Genomic DNA, 12,981 nt, shown 5'->3' with positions numbered 1-12,981 from the left:
CTTCTGGCTTCTTTTTCCTTTCCTTAAGTATGAGGAGCACTTTACTTTTAAGGCTTTGTTTAGATGAGATGTGATTTCTTGATCCCCCTGCAGGCCAGACGTTAGCTACATGAGAAGAAAGATTAGATATGCTAGCGCTGTGTTCAAAGTTACTAGTAAGGGCTGGGGAGATGACTCAGTCAGTAAAGCTTGTTACTCAGATAGAAGGTCCTGGATTCAGTCCCCAGAACCCACAGAAAAGCTAGGTGTGATGTCCACCTCCATACACATGTGGACATGCAGTTCCCCTAACATGTATAGTCACACACACACATTAAAAATAAATACATTTTGTCGTGGTGAGATGTCTCAGGAGTTAAGAGCACAGGCTGCCACCTGGCAGCTCACAACTGCCTCTAAGTTCAGTTCCAGGGCATCAGATGCCATTTTTTGGCCTCCAAGGGTACTCTGTACACATGGTGCACTATATCCATGCAGGCAAAACACTTAAATACATACAACAAAAATAAACAGGGTTGCAGCTTTACAGAATGTTGTTTCAGAAAGTGCTAAAGACTTGAACTAATATGAATAAATACATTGGTGGTTAGGTCTGGTTTCAAATCAGCATTTTACATTTTTGCTGAAAGTTTTTATTGGGTAAGATAAACATGAAATTTACACTTTTTTTTTTTTGACATCCAGGTTGGGGTTGGATTTGGTCAGAGTCTCCTATGGCTCAAGCTGGCCTTTAACTCACTATATAGAAGAGGTGCTGGGTACTGAAGTTAGGTTATATATTTTAGGGTTTTCATTAAGGTTAGATTAATAAAGGTGAGATTGAACAGGTCCAAGTCTCTGAGATTTTTTTTAAGGTGCTTGATATATGTTGCTGAACACACATGTATACTGCAGAAACTTTTGAAAACCAACATAATGGAGGTGATGTAGATTTTTGTTAATTCTAATAGGCATCACTGATTAATATAATTGAACATTTTCAGTTTATTAGCTGTTTGTATGGATTTGTTTTTTTGTTTTGTTTTGTTTTTTGTTTTTTCAAGACACGGTTTCTCTGTGTTTCTCTTGGCTCTCCTGACCTTGCTTTGTAGATGAGGCTGGCCTTGAGCTCACAGAGATCTGCCTCTCAAGTGCTGGCATTAAAGGTGTGCGCCACCAATGCCCAACTCTTGGCATGTTTTTATGAACTGCCTTTTAAGTTTCTAAAATGTTTTATTATTTCATATATTGAAGTTTTGAACTGAAGTTTGCTAAAGCAAGCCAACATTAGTCTAGCCTCCCACTCGGCGATCCCTGACTGTCTTTTTGTAATGGGCTGTAACCAGTTGCTTTCTCCTGTGCACAGGACTGAAAGGGATTTCTGTAAACCAAGATACGTGTGTCAACAATATTTCCAGAGTTCCAGGACAGTAGTCACTACAGTTTCACATGTGCAAGTGGTCTTAGCTAGATTATTCTTGGCTTTCTTGAGGGGTAGTTGGGAAGAATGCTGTGGTTTGAATCCATGTGACTCGAGAATGTGTTTTATACAAACTGTGGCTTTTGAAAGGGTTTCATAATGCATCCTGGGGGCGGAGAGTTAAGAAAGAAAAGATGAATTCTATTATTGATCCCTTTGTAATAATGTATGCAATACTAATGTGTTTGGATTTTTGCTTATTGTACATTTACTGTGTGTGCTATGACATACATGTGGAAGTCAGAGAACAGTTCTGTGGAGAAAATTCTCTCCTTCCATTTTACGTGGGCTCCAGGAGTCAGACTCAGCTTGCCAAGTTTGCACTGCTAGCCGTGTGAACCTAGTGAACCATCTTGCTGACCCCAGCCTTGTTTTTGAATTTGAGTTTCATTGTCTGTCCTACTAGCTAGCTGAATTTCAAACCAAATCCTGTGTATCTTCAAATTTTTTTTTTTTTTTTTGCCTTTCATGACTGAGATGCTGATAATATGCAGCAGTCATGAGCAGTCATGATCATATACTTCCAAAGAGATCTCTGTCAGGTTTGGGTGGCTCCAGAGAAAAACGGTGGCTGCAGAAATTGTGCCTTTACTTATGGTGGTGAGAGGGGAGGAAGAGGGAGAAAAATCACATTTGACTGGGAATGTAGAAGTCCCTAGTTAGGCCTAAAAATGCTGGTTGTCATAGAGTTTGCAGAGCCCAGAAGTAATGATGTCTGAGTCAGCACATCTTCGGAATACATTGTCCAGTTCTAAATCAAAGTCATGTGTGTTGTGATTGCAGTGACTCACACAGTAAACTAGAAACGAGATGCTAACACGTTCCATGCCCTCTCCCACCACTCTAATCCCCAGACAGTGGACACTTTTATAAATAATGCTCCCTGGGTCACATTTCAGCTTCTCCCTCTCCCATAGCTTTTTAACCTTTTTAGACTTAGCAGCTTATTTGAGAATGTGACCAAATATAGACCCTCCCTACCTCAGAAATGTAGGCACATGCATACATTGAATTTCAGTGGACACAGATTATAGTCTCCTGTATCATGGTGTTCTTGTCAAGCTCATCCTTCCTTAAGACTTTTTATTACAACCTATTTCCTGATGACTGTCACTCTGTGGGCTTTTTCTGGGGGGAGGTGCTTTTGCTGAGCGGAAGGTTCAGTTATTCCTAACTGGTGCTTGGGTGCACGAAAGAACCTCAAAAACCTAGCGTTTTTACTGTCCAAACTTGCTGAGAGTTGGCTGGAACTGTCCCCAGCTGGAAGAAATCCAGACTAGATAATAGGACTGCAGCTGTGCAGCCCACATGTGCAGAGTCTTCGAGTCAGAGAGCAGATCGGAGCTGGTGCACGTAGGCCAAGCCCAATGCTGTTTGAAGGCCTGGTGCTAACCTTGAAGAAGCAGGGTCTTGCTTGTAGCTCAGTGGTAGAGGACTTTGCTAGCATGTGTGAGGCCCTGGATTCAATCCCTTGTGCTGCTACAAAATGAAGTAAAATTGAACAGTGAGCTGAAAAGAAGTTCCAAGCCAGGTATGGTGGTGCAGGCATGTAATTCCAGCCCTTGGGAGGCAGAGTAGAAAGGTCATCACACATTTAAGCCACAGTGGTCTACCCTGGGATTCCGGGACCGCGTCAGCTACAGAATAAGATCTTGTCTCAAGAAAAGGTATATGTGGGGCTGGAGAGATGGTTCAGTGGTTAAGGGCACTCGCTGCTCTTGTGCAAGCACCCACATGGCAACTCACCAACAGTCTGTACCTCCAGTTCCAGGGGATCTGATACCCTCTTTTAGCTTCTATGGGCACCAGGTACACATATACATGCAGGTAAAACATCATTCACATAAAAAAATTTAAAAAGAAAAGCTATGTAACAGTAATAATTGAAGAGGTTACGAATTTGAGAGAGGGTGGGGAGGCGTGGAAGAAGCTGGCGTGGGAGATGGGGTAGAAATGTTGTACATGCAGTACTCATGTATGAAACTCTCAAAAACAAAAACAAATGTTTCTTGTTTCCTAAACAAGAAAGCCAAGAGGGAAGAGGAGGTAAAGCAGCTTCAAGTATGAACGGCATATCCTGCGCTGACCCTACTGAGAAAAGAAGTCGTCGTAGTCAGTGGGAAGCAAGGGTCAGGATGCAGAAGGTGCACTACAAGACAAGAGGGAACTTGCAGTCAGTGAGGGAAGCTGGGTTAACTGCCTGACCCCTGTAGTCGGAAGCCATATCCAGGGCCACAGACATGGCTCAGTTGGTAAAAGCACCTGTCAGCCTGACACCTTGAGTTCTGTCCATGGAACCCATGGTGGATAGAGAAAGCTGTTCACTGACCTCCATACATACACCAAGGCACACACACAAGTACACACCCAGTAACACGCTCACTTTAATAGGTTATTTAGAAAAGAAAGGAAGAAACTGCAGCAGGTGAAACAAGTACTTTTAGATCCTAGAAAGTACTGTCGCATGTTCCCATGCCTGTTCCCAGCCAAAGCCGCGTCTGCTTGCGTCTGTCTCTGTGCATGGCATTCTTGTTTGTCCAGCTGGTCACCTTAGGATCACCTAGCATTGCAGATCCCATGTGAAAATTCTTGAGTAGGGGCTGGAGAGATGGCTCAGTAGTTAGAGTGCTTGCCCCTCTCGAAGAGGTCCTGCACTCCCCACCTACCTCCACTTCCAACTCCAGATCTGATACCTTCTCTTGGCCTCTGCAGGCACCTTAACTGTGTGGCACACACACACACACACACACACACACACACACACACTCCTACCTAAAATAAGTCTTAAAAAAAATATTGTTAAATATTTAATAATACTTGGCTGGGCAGTGGTGGCACATTCCTTTAGTCCCAGCACTTGGGAGCCAGAGGCAGGTGGATCTCTGTGAGTTCAAGACCAGCCTGGGCTACAGAGTGAGTTCCAGGACAGCCAGGGCTACACAGAGAAACCCTGTCTTGAAACAAACAAAAAGTAGCCCTACTCTTAGTGTGGTGTATAGTCTAGACTTCTTAGAACAACATTTACTTTTTAAATATTTGGGGATTTTTTTTTAAATCCCAGTTTTTAATGTGATTGTTCTGTGGTCAGAGAACATACATGCTATGGTTTCAGTTCTTTAAATATGCTTAAAACTGCGTTGTGGACAGCCTGTGACCTCACATTCATGCAGGAAAACTGTTGTGCAGTTGTGATATTCTGTAAATGTCATCATGTTGTTTAGTCTGATAACTCTTAGTGGTTTATACGTTTTGAGAAGAGTGCTATGGTTGTGGCCGTTTTCTTTTTATTGTCAGTTGTGTTTAATGCGTTGTGAGTCTGTATTGCTAAGAGAATAAGCAGACAGCTGAGGAATTAGCTCTTATCATGAGGTAACCTCAGCTCTGAAGTTTCTCCTAGAAGTTGGCCTTGTCTGATGAGAGCAGAGCCATATGTGTGGTCTGTTTCCCCTAGCCTCTAATTTTTAATTCTGTGTCTTTAATTTCTGTGTCTTTCTATTTAAAGTGATTAAGCGATGGTATTGTGGCTAATGTTTGACCGTCCCTTCATTTTAAATGAGGTGTGTAAGTCCTTATGTGTATCGCAGTTGCTCATCTGGTTGGGCTGCATGAGGTCTGCCATCAAGTGTTTGTTTCTTAGTTTTGAACTGTCTGTCTTTGTCCTTTGTTTTCCTGGCTTCTTTTGGATTAATCCAGTATTTTTAGTATTTTGTTTTATCTGCTGTAGCAATTATCTCTTCATTTTAGCTATGTTTTCTGTTTGTCTGTTATGGTTGCTCTAGAACAAGGGCTGCAATTCTTTCTGTAAACAGTTATTAAATATTTTATGCATTGTGGACCACATGTTTTTCTTGTTACAGATTTCTTCCCAGCATCTTTTCTCTTTATCCAGATGCCTGCCTTATTAGGGCTTACTAGCTACTAATTCTCTTAGTTTGTTTTTAAGCTAAATGTTTTCCTTGGGAATTTTCCATTACATTTATTTATTTGGTATGGGGAGAGGTGCATATGCACTGCCGTGCCTGGCTCTAAGTGTGTGTATCGGTGAGGGGGATTGTAGGCCAGAGGCTGACGTTAGATGTCTTCCTCATTCCCTCCCCACCTTACTCATTGAGGCAGGGGCTTGCTATTGAACCCAGATCTCACAGATAGACTAGCCAGCTAGCTCTGGGGAATCCCTGTTTCCACCATCCAATCACTGGGATTGCAGGGAGACACCTCACCCACCCAGCTTGTATTTGGGAATCTCGGGATACAAACTCATTCTTGCATAACAGTGCTTTAGCTACTAAACCATCTCCTAGCCCCTCTGACTTTTTATTAGTTTTAAATCAAATAAACCTAATTTTTAATTCATGAACCTTTTTTCTTCTGAACCTAATTTGCCACCCAGTGACATTTTCATTTCAGACAATGCATTTTCCAGTTCTTGAATTTCTATTTCTCCTTGGAATCTTCCATCTCTTCATTGTGTTCATCTTTCTGTGTTCTTCAATATGTCAGTGACACTGGCCAGAAACATATCTGTGTGCTGTTGCCCAAGGAGTTTGTTGTCCAAACTCTCTACTCAAGTGAAGCCCAGATTTTTGACCTCCTTCAGCACGAGTATGAAGTAGAGTTGGCGATTATTATGAAGAGACTTTGACATTGATTTGAGGTTAGCATAGATTTAGAAATAGAGGTGCTCAGGGACAGATCAGGATAGGATACACTCAAGTGTGGGTTCCTTGAGAGACACTTGCTTCATTGTCTTTTTAAATATAATTTTGGAAGGTTCTGAATTTGTCTCTTCAAAGGAATGCTAAGGAATTTAAATGAGATGCTAGAGTGGTTCCTGATGTGTACTGCATAGGATTACAGCTGAGAAAGGAAAACCCCAGATCACAAGTTTGGAGAAGTGGGATGATTTTACTGTAAATTAAACAGTTTTGTTTGTGAGCTTGAGATAGTTCCATCTGGGAAAGGAGTGAAGCCGTATTCAAGATTATATTTGCTCAGTTGTTGTTCCGCATGGTTCCTTACTGTGCTGACATTGTTTGAAGTGTCTCTGTGTAAAAGGCCTACTGTCTCCATGTCAGCAGCCTTCACAGCATATGCCGTTCATTGTTTGGATTCTTGATTCTCTGCTGGTGAGAGTCTTCAACCAGACTGTGGAGAGACGGGTCTTTCCCTTCCCATCTGTCTTTCTATCCAAGGCCAGTGCTTCAGAGATAGCTTCACGATCAATGTCTTCACCCATGGGCCCCTGCTGACCCTTTAGAATTATGGATTCTATTTATTTACTTCTCTACATGCCTTTGATGTTTGTTGCTATACTGGACCTTTTGTATGAAAGTAGAGTTATGGGACTAGAGCAATGGCTCGTTTCATAGAGGTCACCCTGCAGCTGGGAAGACCTGGGCACAGTGGCATGAGCCAGCAATCCAAGTGCTACACAGATAGAGAATGGAGGATTCCTAGCTGGCTACTTTAGCTGAATCAGTGAGCAACAGTTCAGTGAGACTGTCTCAAAAAATAAAAATAGAGAGTGCTAGAGGAATGCACTCAGCATTGATTTCTGGCCTCTGCATACATGTGCACATGTCTTCACACATGGACACACTCATGTGAACATATATATTACATAGACCCCAATAGGAAGTGAAGTAAATACTTACATTTTCCCCAAACTGTCTTTTTTTCCTCCTTCATTTAGCTGGAGTGATTGTTCAAATCTTACAGTGAACTTCTCTGGGGTTGAACACTAGCTTTCTTTCTGGAGTTAAGTAAATCAAGGGAGATAGTGACCTTTAGCCCACTTCCCACGTCCCCACACCCCTGTGCTATCTTGATGAAGGTCTGATTTCCTTGGTTTGCAGCAGGATTCCTCAGGGAGGTAGTCTGCTGCTGCAGTCCTCTTCCCAGCTCTGCCCAGTCACCCCTCACTCTGCAGAACCCCGTGGGGACAGTTGCCCACTAGAGATTGATTTGTACCCTGGTGTCCTTCCACAGTCTTGTTGTTTGAGACAGTCTCACCATGTAACACTGGCTGGCCTTGAGCTTGCTACGTAGACCAGGCTGCACAAACTCACAGAGATCTTCCTGCCTCTTCCTTGTGAGTGCTGGCATTTAAAAAGGGGATGGTGGGCAGGCACTGGAAATGTGGACTCACCATGCTGCGGGGCTAGAACGGCTAGGTTTACTTAATCCTCCCACCTCAACTTACCGAGAGCTGGGCCATCCCAGGGCATGTGCTGTCCTGCAGACTTCCACTGCGGGGGGTGGGGGGGGTGGGGGGGGTGGGGGGGTGGTTTGGGAGCAGGGGGGAGATAGGGAGAGATGGGGGGTGGCTGCTGTTTTTTAGCTTTCTTTCTTTTTTTTTCTTTTTGTTTTACATATCAACCACAGATTGCCTTATCCTCCCCCCCCCAGGCTCCCCCCTCCATTCCCACCTTCTCCAAGGCAAAATCTCCCCTGGGGAGACAGCAGAGCCTGGTACAATCAGTTGAGGCAGGCCCAGGCCCCTCTTCTCTGGACCAAGGCTGAGCAGTGTCTCACCATAGGCATTAGGTTCTAAAAAGCTGGCTCATGTACTAAGAACAGGTCCCGGTCTCACTGCCTGGGGGCCTCCTAAACAGTTCAAGCTAAACAGCTGTCTCACTTATCCAGAGGGCCTGGTCCAGTTCCATGGGGGTTCATCAGCTATTGGTTCACAGTTCATGTGTTTCCACTAGTTTGGCTAGTTGTCTCTGTACATTTTCCAATCATGGTCTCTGTATCTCTTGCTGCTCATATGAGCCCTCCTCTCTCTTGTCAGTTGGACTCCTGGAGCTCTGCTTGGGGCTTGGCCATGGATCTCTGCATCTGCTTCCATCAGTCACTGGATGAGGATTCTATCATGACAGGGTGTTCGGCCATCCGATCACCAGGGTAGGTCAGCTCAGGCACCCTCTCTACCATTGCCAGTAGTTTATAGTGGAGTCAACTTTGTGGATTCCTGGGGACCTCTCTAGCACTCTGCTTCTTCCTATTCCCATAGTGTCTTTATTTATCATGGTATATCTTTCCTTGTTCTCCCACTCTGTTCCTGATCCAGCTAGGACCTCCCGCTCCCCTAAACTCTCTTTCCCCCGACCCTTGCCCTCCATTACCCCCCCCCCCTTCACTCCCAGTTTGCTCATGTAGATCTCATCCATTTCTCCATCGCTGGGCAATGCCTGTGTCTTTCCTAGGGTCCTCTTTACTAGCTAGCCTCCCTGGAACTGTGAGTTGCATTGTTTAGCTTTCTTTTCTTTTTGAAACCAGGGTTTCATGTAGTCTAGGGTAGCTGGAACTCACTGTGAAGTTAGGATAATACTGAACTTCTGATCCTCCTGCCTCTGCCTCCCAAGTACTAGAGTTACAGCCATGCTCCCTGACACCCACTAGCTCCGTTGTAGTTTTGTTTGTTTGTATTTAGATTACTTATTTAATTCTATGTGTGTGTTTTGCCCACATGTATGTATGTTTGTCACATGCATGCTTGTTGCCTGCATACATCAGAAGAAGGCGTTGGATCCCCTGGAACTGGAATGATGGATGGTTGTGAGCCACCATATGAGTGCTAAGAACCAACCCTTAGGTCCTCTGCAAGAGCAAAAAGTGCTCTTAACCACTGAGCCATCTCTTCAGACCTTCCAGTCTGTTTTAAAGGGATTAAAAGTGTTAGAAAATGATTTGTTCACAGGGTCAGTGTGAAAATCCCAAGACTGCCTCAGTAAGTTGCTGTGGCAAGGCCTGACTCATTCATTCTTTTTTTTTTTTTCTTTTGGTTTTTCAAGACAGGATTTCTAAGTGTAGTTTTGGTGCTTGTCCTGGATCTCACTCTGTAGACCAGGCTGGCCTTGAACTCACAGAGATCCATCTGCCTCCCAATTGCTGGGATTAATGGTGTTTGCCCAGCCGCCTGGCTGGCCTGGCTCATCCTTAAAACTCATATCATTCAGCTGGTGGTGGTGGTGGTGGTGGTGGTGCACACCTTTAATCCCAGCACTTGGGAGGCAGAGGCAGAAGGATCTCTGTGAGCTCGAGGCCAGCTTGGTCTACAGAGCAAGTTCCAAGACAGTCAGGTCTACACAGAGAAACCCTGTCTCGAAAAACCAAAACCAAAGCCAAAATAAAACAAAAGCAAACAAACCCCATCTTTTTTGACTCGTTTTGACACTCTTCTTTATGTCTACCAGAAATCCTCTTCGGATCAATTCTTTCCTGAGCTCCTGTCTGCTTTATAAAGCAGTTTGTTCTCCTTTTCTGTATACAGCAGGGAGCCCCTCTGTTGTGTGTTTAAGTTCTTTTAAGCCATTCCTGATGTATTCTGTCTTCTTTCACAGCTGTTGGTCAACCCATCTGAAGGCCTGTAGAGCCTCACCCAGAGGAGGAGGTTCCAAGCCTCCTCTGCCTTCATTAGTTAGACTGACTTGTGAAAGCAAGCTGGGTAGCTATTTACAATTTCCCCTGGAGTTTTAAAGAAGGAAATCAGTTCTCTTTATATCAACAGACAGCTTAGAATTTGCAAAAATAGTTGCACTAGCCATCAATGACTAACTCTTAGAAGACCCAGCATCTAAGGGGGGGTGGGGATGGGCAAAGTAAACCAGTATAACTAGAAGTTGGTTTTTAAGACCCACACTGCTGTTCATGGCACAGTGGAGAAAGATGGCACCTGGGTTAACTGCAGGTCTGATTTCCAGTTCCTGAAATAGTTTCTTCAAATACTTTTTCTTAAAAAAAAAAAAAAAATCTCTAAAAACAACTTCGGTTTTAGCTGGCTGTGTTATGTACTCCTGTAATCCCAGTACTTGATTTAGGAGGGTTGCCATGAGTCCAGAGACAGCCTAGGCCACATGGTGAGTGCCGGGCAATCAGAGTTGGGGCTCTGTTTTGTTTTCACCTCTAACCATACCCTAACTTTTTATAAAGACATTCGAAAATAAAGACATGAAGAACTATGCTGCAGAGTGAGCAGTGTTCCCACTACCTTTGTGACCGTGCCGTGTAGTTCCTTAAACCAGGACATCACTTCTAAAACAGGGAGACAGAACAAGACTGACTCATCTTTACTGCACCTCTTATCCAAATCGGAGGGGCCACCCTGCCCAAAAAGTCAGACAGCTAAGGGACAAGCCAGTCTGTTGAAAACTGCAACCATGACATCTCCCCTCCAGCCTCACCCGTGCACATTTCAGGAGCAGGAACATGTAAGGACAAAGCAGAAGTGTTCGAGTGAGGGACACAGGCACACTGTAGATGCTCTTTCAGGATGCAGAGTCAAGGGCTAGAGGAGAGGAGGCTGGAGGGATACCTCAGCCATGAAGTGCTTCAGACAACTGGCCACTCTTCTAGAGGACCTGGGTTCGATTCCCGGCGTGCACATGGTGGCTGATAACCATCTGTAATTCAAGTTCTATGGGATCTGAAACCCTCTTGTGGCCTAGGCGGGTGCCAGGTACACACGTGGTACACAGACTTACATGCAAACAAAACACCTATACACACAAAAAATAATGGTTAAAAATTTTAAAAGACTAGAGGTGAAGGTGATAATTAGAGTAAACTCACACACATGAAACAAATAACTACTAGATGCCTCCAAAGGAGAGAAGAGGGCAGTGGAAAGCTTTCTGGGCTGGCTGCAACCTGACAGGTACACACTCTCGCTGATTCTAAGAAACACCGTGAAGAGGCAGCAGAACCTGGATAGATTTGGGGAGTGTTTTTAAATCTCAAGGATCTTGAGGGGTTGGTATCAAGGAAAAATAAATGGAGGGAGGGAGGGATTCTCAGCAAATAGAAATAATACTGGCTGCATGCAGTGTTCTCACTTGCGATCCTAAATGTTAGCAAGTGGCAGGCATGTAGTGATTTTAACTGCACATGTAGTTTTCTTACTAGCTTTTGAGTAGGTTGTATTTGTCATGCCCCTTAGTCTCTGGTTTCTTTTCATTTATTTATTTTCTGGCTGTGCAGCCCGAATTAGGCAGCAACTCGCTATATATGGCCCAGTCTAGGCCCTGATTACAATCTGCTGTCTCAACCCTTTGAGTGCTGGAATTGCTCATGAACGACACCATGCCCAACCCACTGCCTTTTATAGTTTTTATTTTTAGAGTTTTAAATTTTTTATGTGTATGAGTGTTTTGCATACATGGATGTCTGTGCATGATGTATGTGCAGAGTTCAGAAGAAGGAGTCAGATCCCTTGGGATTGGAGTTATAGGTGCTTGTGAGCCACCATGTGGGTGCTGGAAACCAAATTCAGGTCCTCTGAAGTAGCAACAAGTGCTCTTAACTGCTGAACCATGTCTCCAGATCCTCCATTGCCTTTTAAATAGTCTAGGGATATTTCCGAACAGGAATAGCACCTGCTGCAAAATAGTATCTCCTAAACTTAGCAGGGAAGCTGCCCCAATGAAATCTCAACAATATAGTTACCTAAACAAGACGTGCTTAGTGACTACATCAGTCAACATGCCAGTGTGGTTGGGGGACATTTCATAAGCCTCGACTAAATGGAAGAGCTACGGCCACTTGGTGGCTGCTGAGGTAGGGAGTCTGTTTTCTCCAGGGACAGGCCCCTTGTTATGTTATCCAGTCCCAAGTGGTCATCCCTAAATACATGTTTATACAAGCCACACTAAATGAACTTAGGATTTATACATACATGTATGCACACATACATATCCCCCAGCCTTTCCACAAGAATAGTGGAGAGCGAAACCAAGAGAACAAACAATAAAAAAAATCAATGAAACAGAATTGGTTCTTTGAAAAAAATAAACAAGATAGACAAACCCCTAGCCAAATTAACCAAAAGGCAAAGAGAGAGCACCCAGATTAACAAAATCAGAAATGAAAAGGGAGACATAACAACAGACAATGAGGAAATCCAGAGAATCATCAAGTCATACTTCAAAAACCTGTACTCCACAAAATTGGAAAATCTGGAAGAAATGGACAATTTTCTGGATAGACACCACATACCAAAGTTAAATCGAGACCAGGTAAACTATTTAAATAGACCAATAACTCCTAAAGAAATAGAAACAGTCATCAAAAGTCTCCCAACCTAAAAAAAAAAAAAAAAAAAAGCCCAGGACCAGATGGTTTCAGTGCAGAATTCTACCACTTTCAAAGAAAAACTAATTCCAATACTCTTCAAATTGTTCCACACAATAAACAAACTGAAAGAAAAAAATCACATGGTCATCTCATTAGATCCTGAAAAAGCCTTTGACAAAATCCAACACCCCTTCATGATAAAGGTCTTAGAGAGATCAGGAATACAAGGAACATTCCTAAACATAATAAAGGCAATTTACAGCAAGTCAACAACCAACATCAAATTAAACGGAGAGAAACTCAAAGTGATTCCACTAAAATCAGGAACAAGACAAGGCTGTTCACTCTCCTCATATTTATTCAATATAGTACTAGAAGTTCTACCTAGAGCAATAAGACAACAAAAGGAGATCAAAGGGATACAAACTGGAAAGGAAGAAGTCAAACTT

The 12,981-nt window shown here is 43.4% G+C and overlaps 1 protein-coding gene across 2 annotated transcripts in view; it reads left to right on the top strand.

The window, feature by feature from the left end:
* Positions 1-12,981, top strand: part of Tpst1 (tyrosylprotein sulfotransferase 1) — a 49,805-nt gene that overhangs the window by 20,571 nt on the left and 16,253 nt on the right. The gene's annotated exons all lie outside the window — the stretch shown is intronic.

The sequence above is a fragment of the Peromyscus leucopus genome, chromosome 23 (assembly GCF_004664715.2).
Source record: "Peromyscus leucopus breed LL Stock chromosome 23, UCI_PerLeu_2.1, whole genome shotgun sequence".
In the NCBI taxonomy this organism is placed as follows: Eukaryota; Metazoa; Chordata; class Mammalia; order Rodentia; family Cricetidae; genus Peromyscus; species Peromyscus leucopus.
This window is presented reverse-complemented; position numbering and strand designations above follow the sequence as displayed.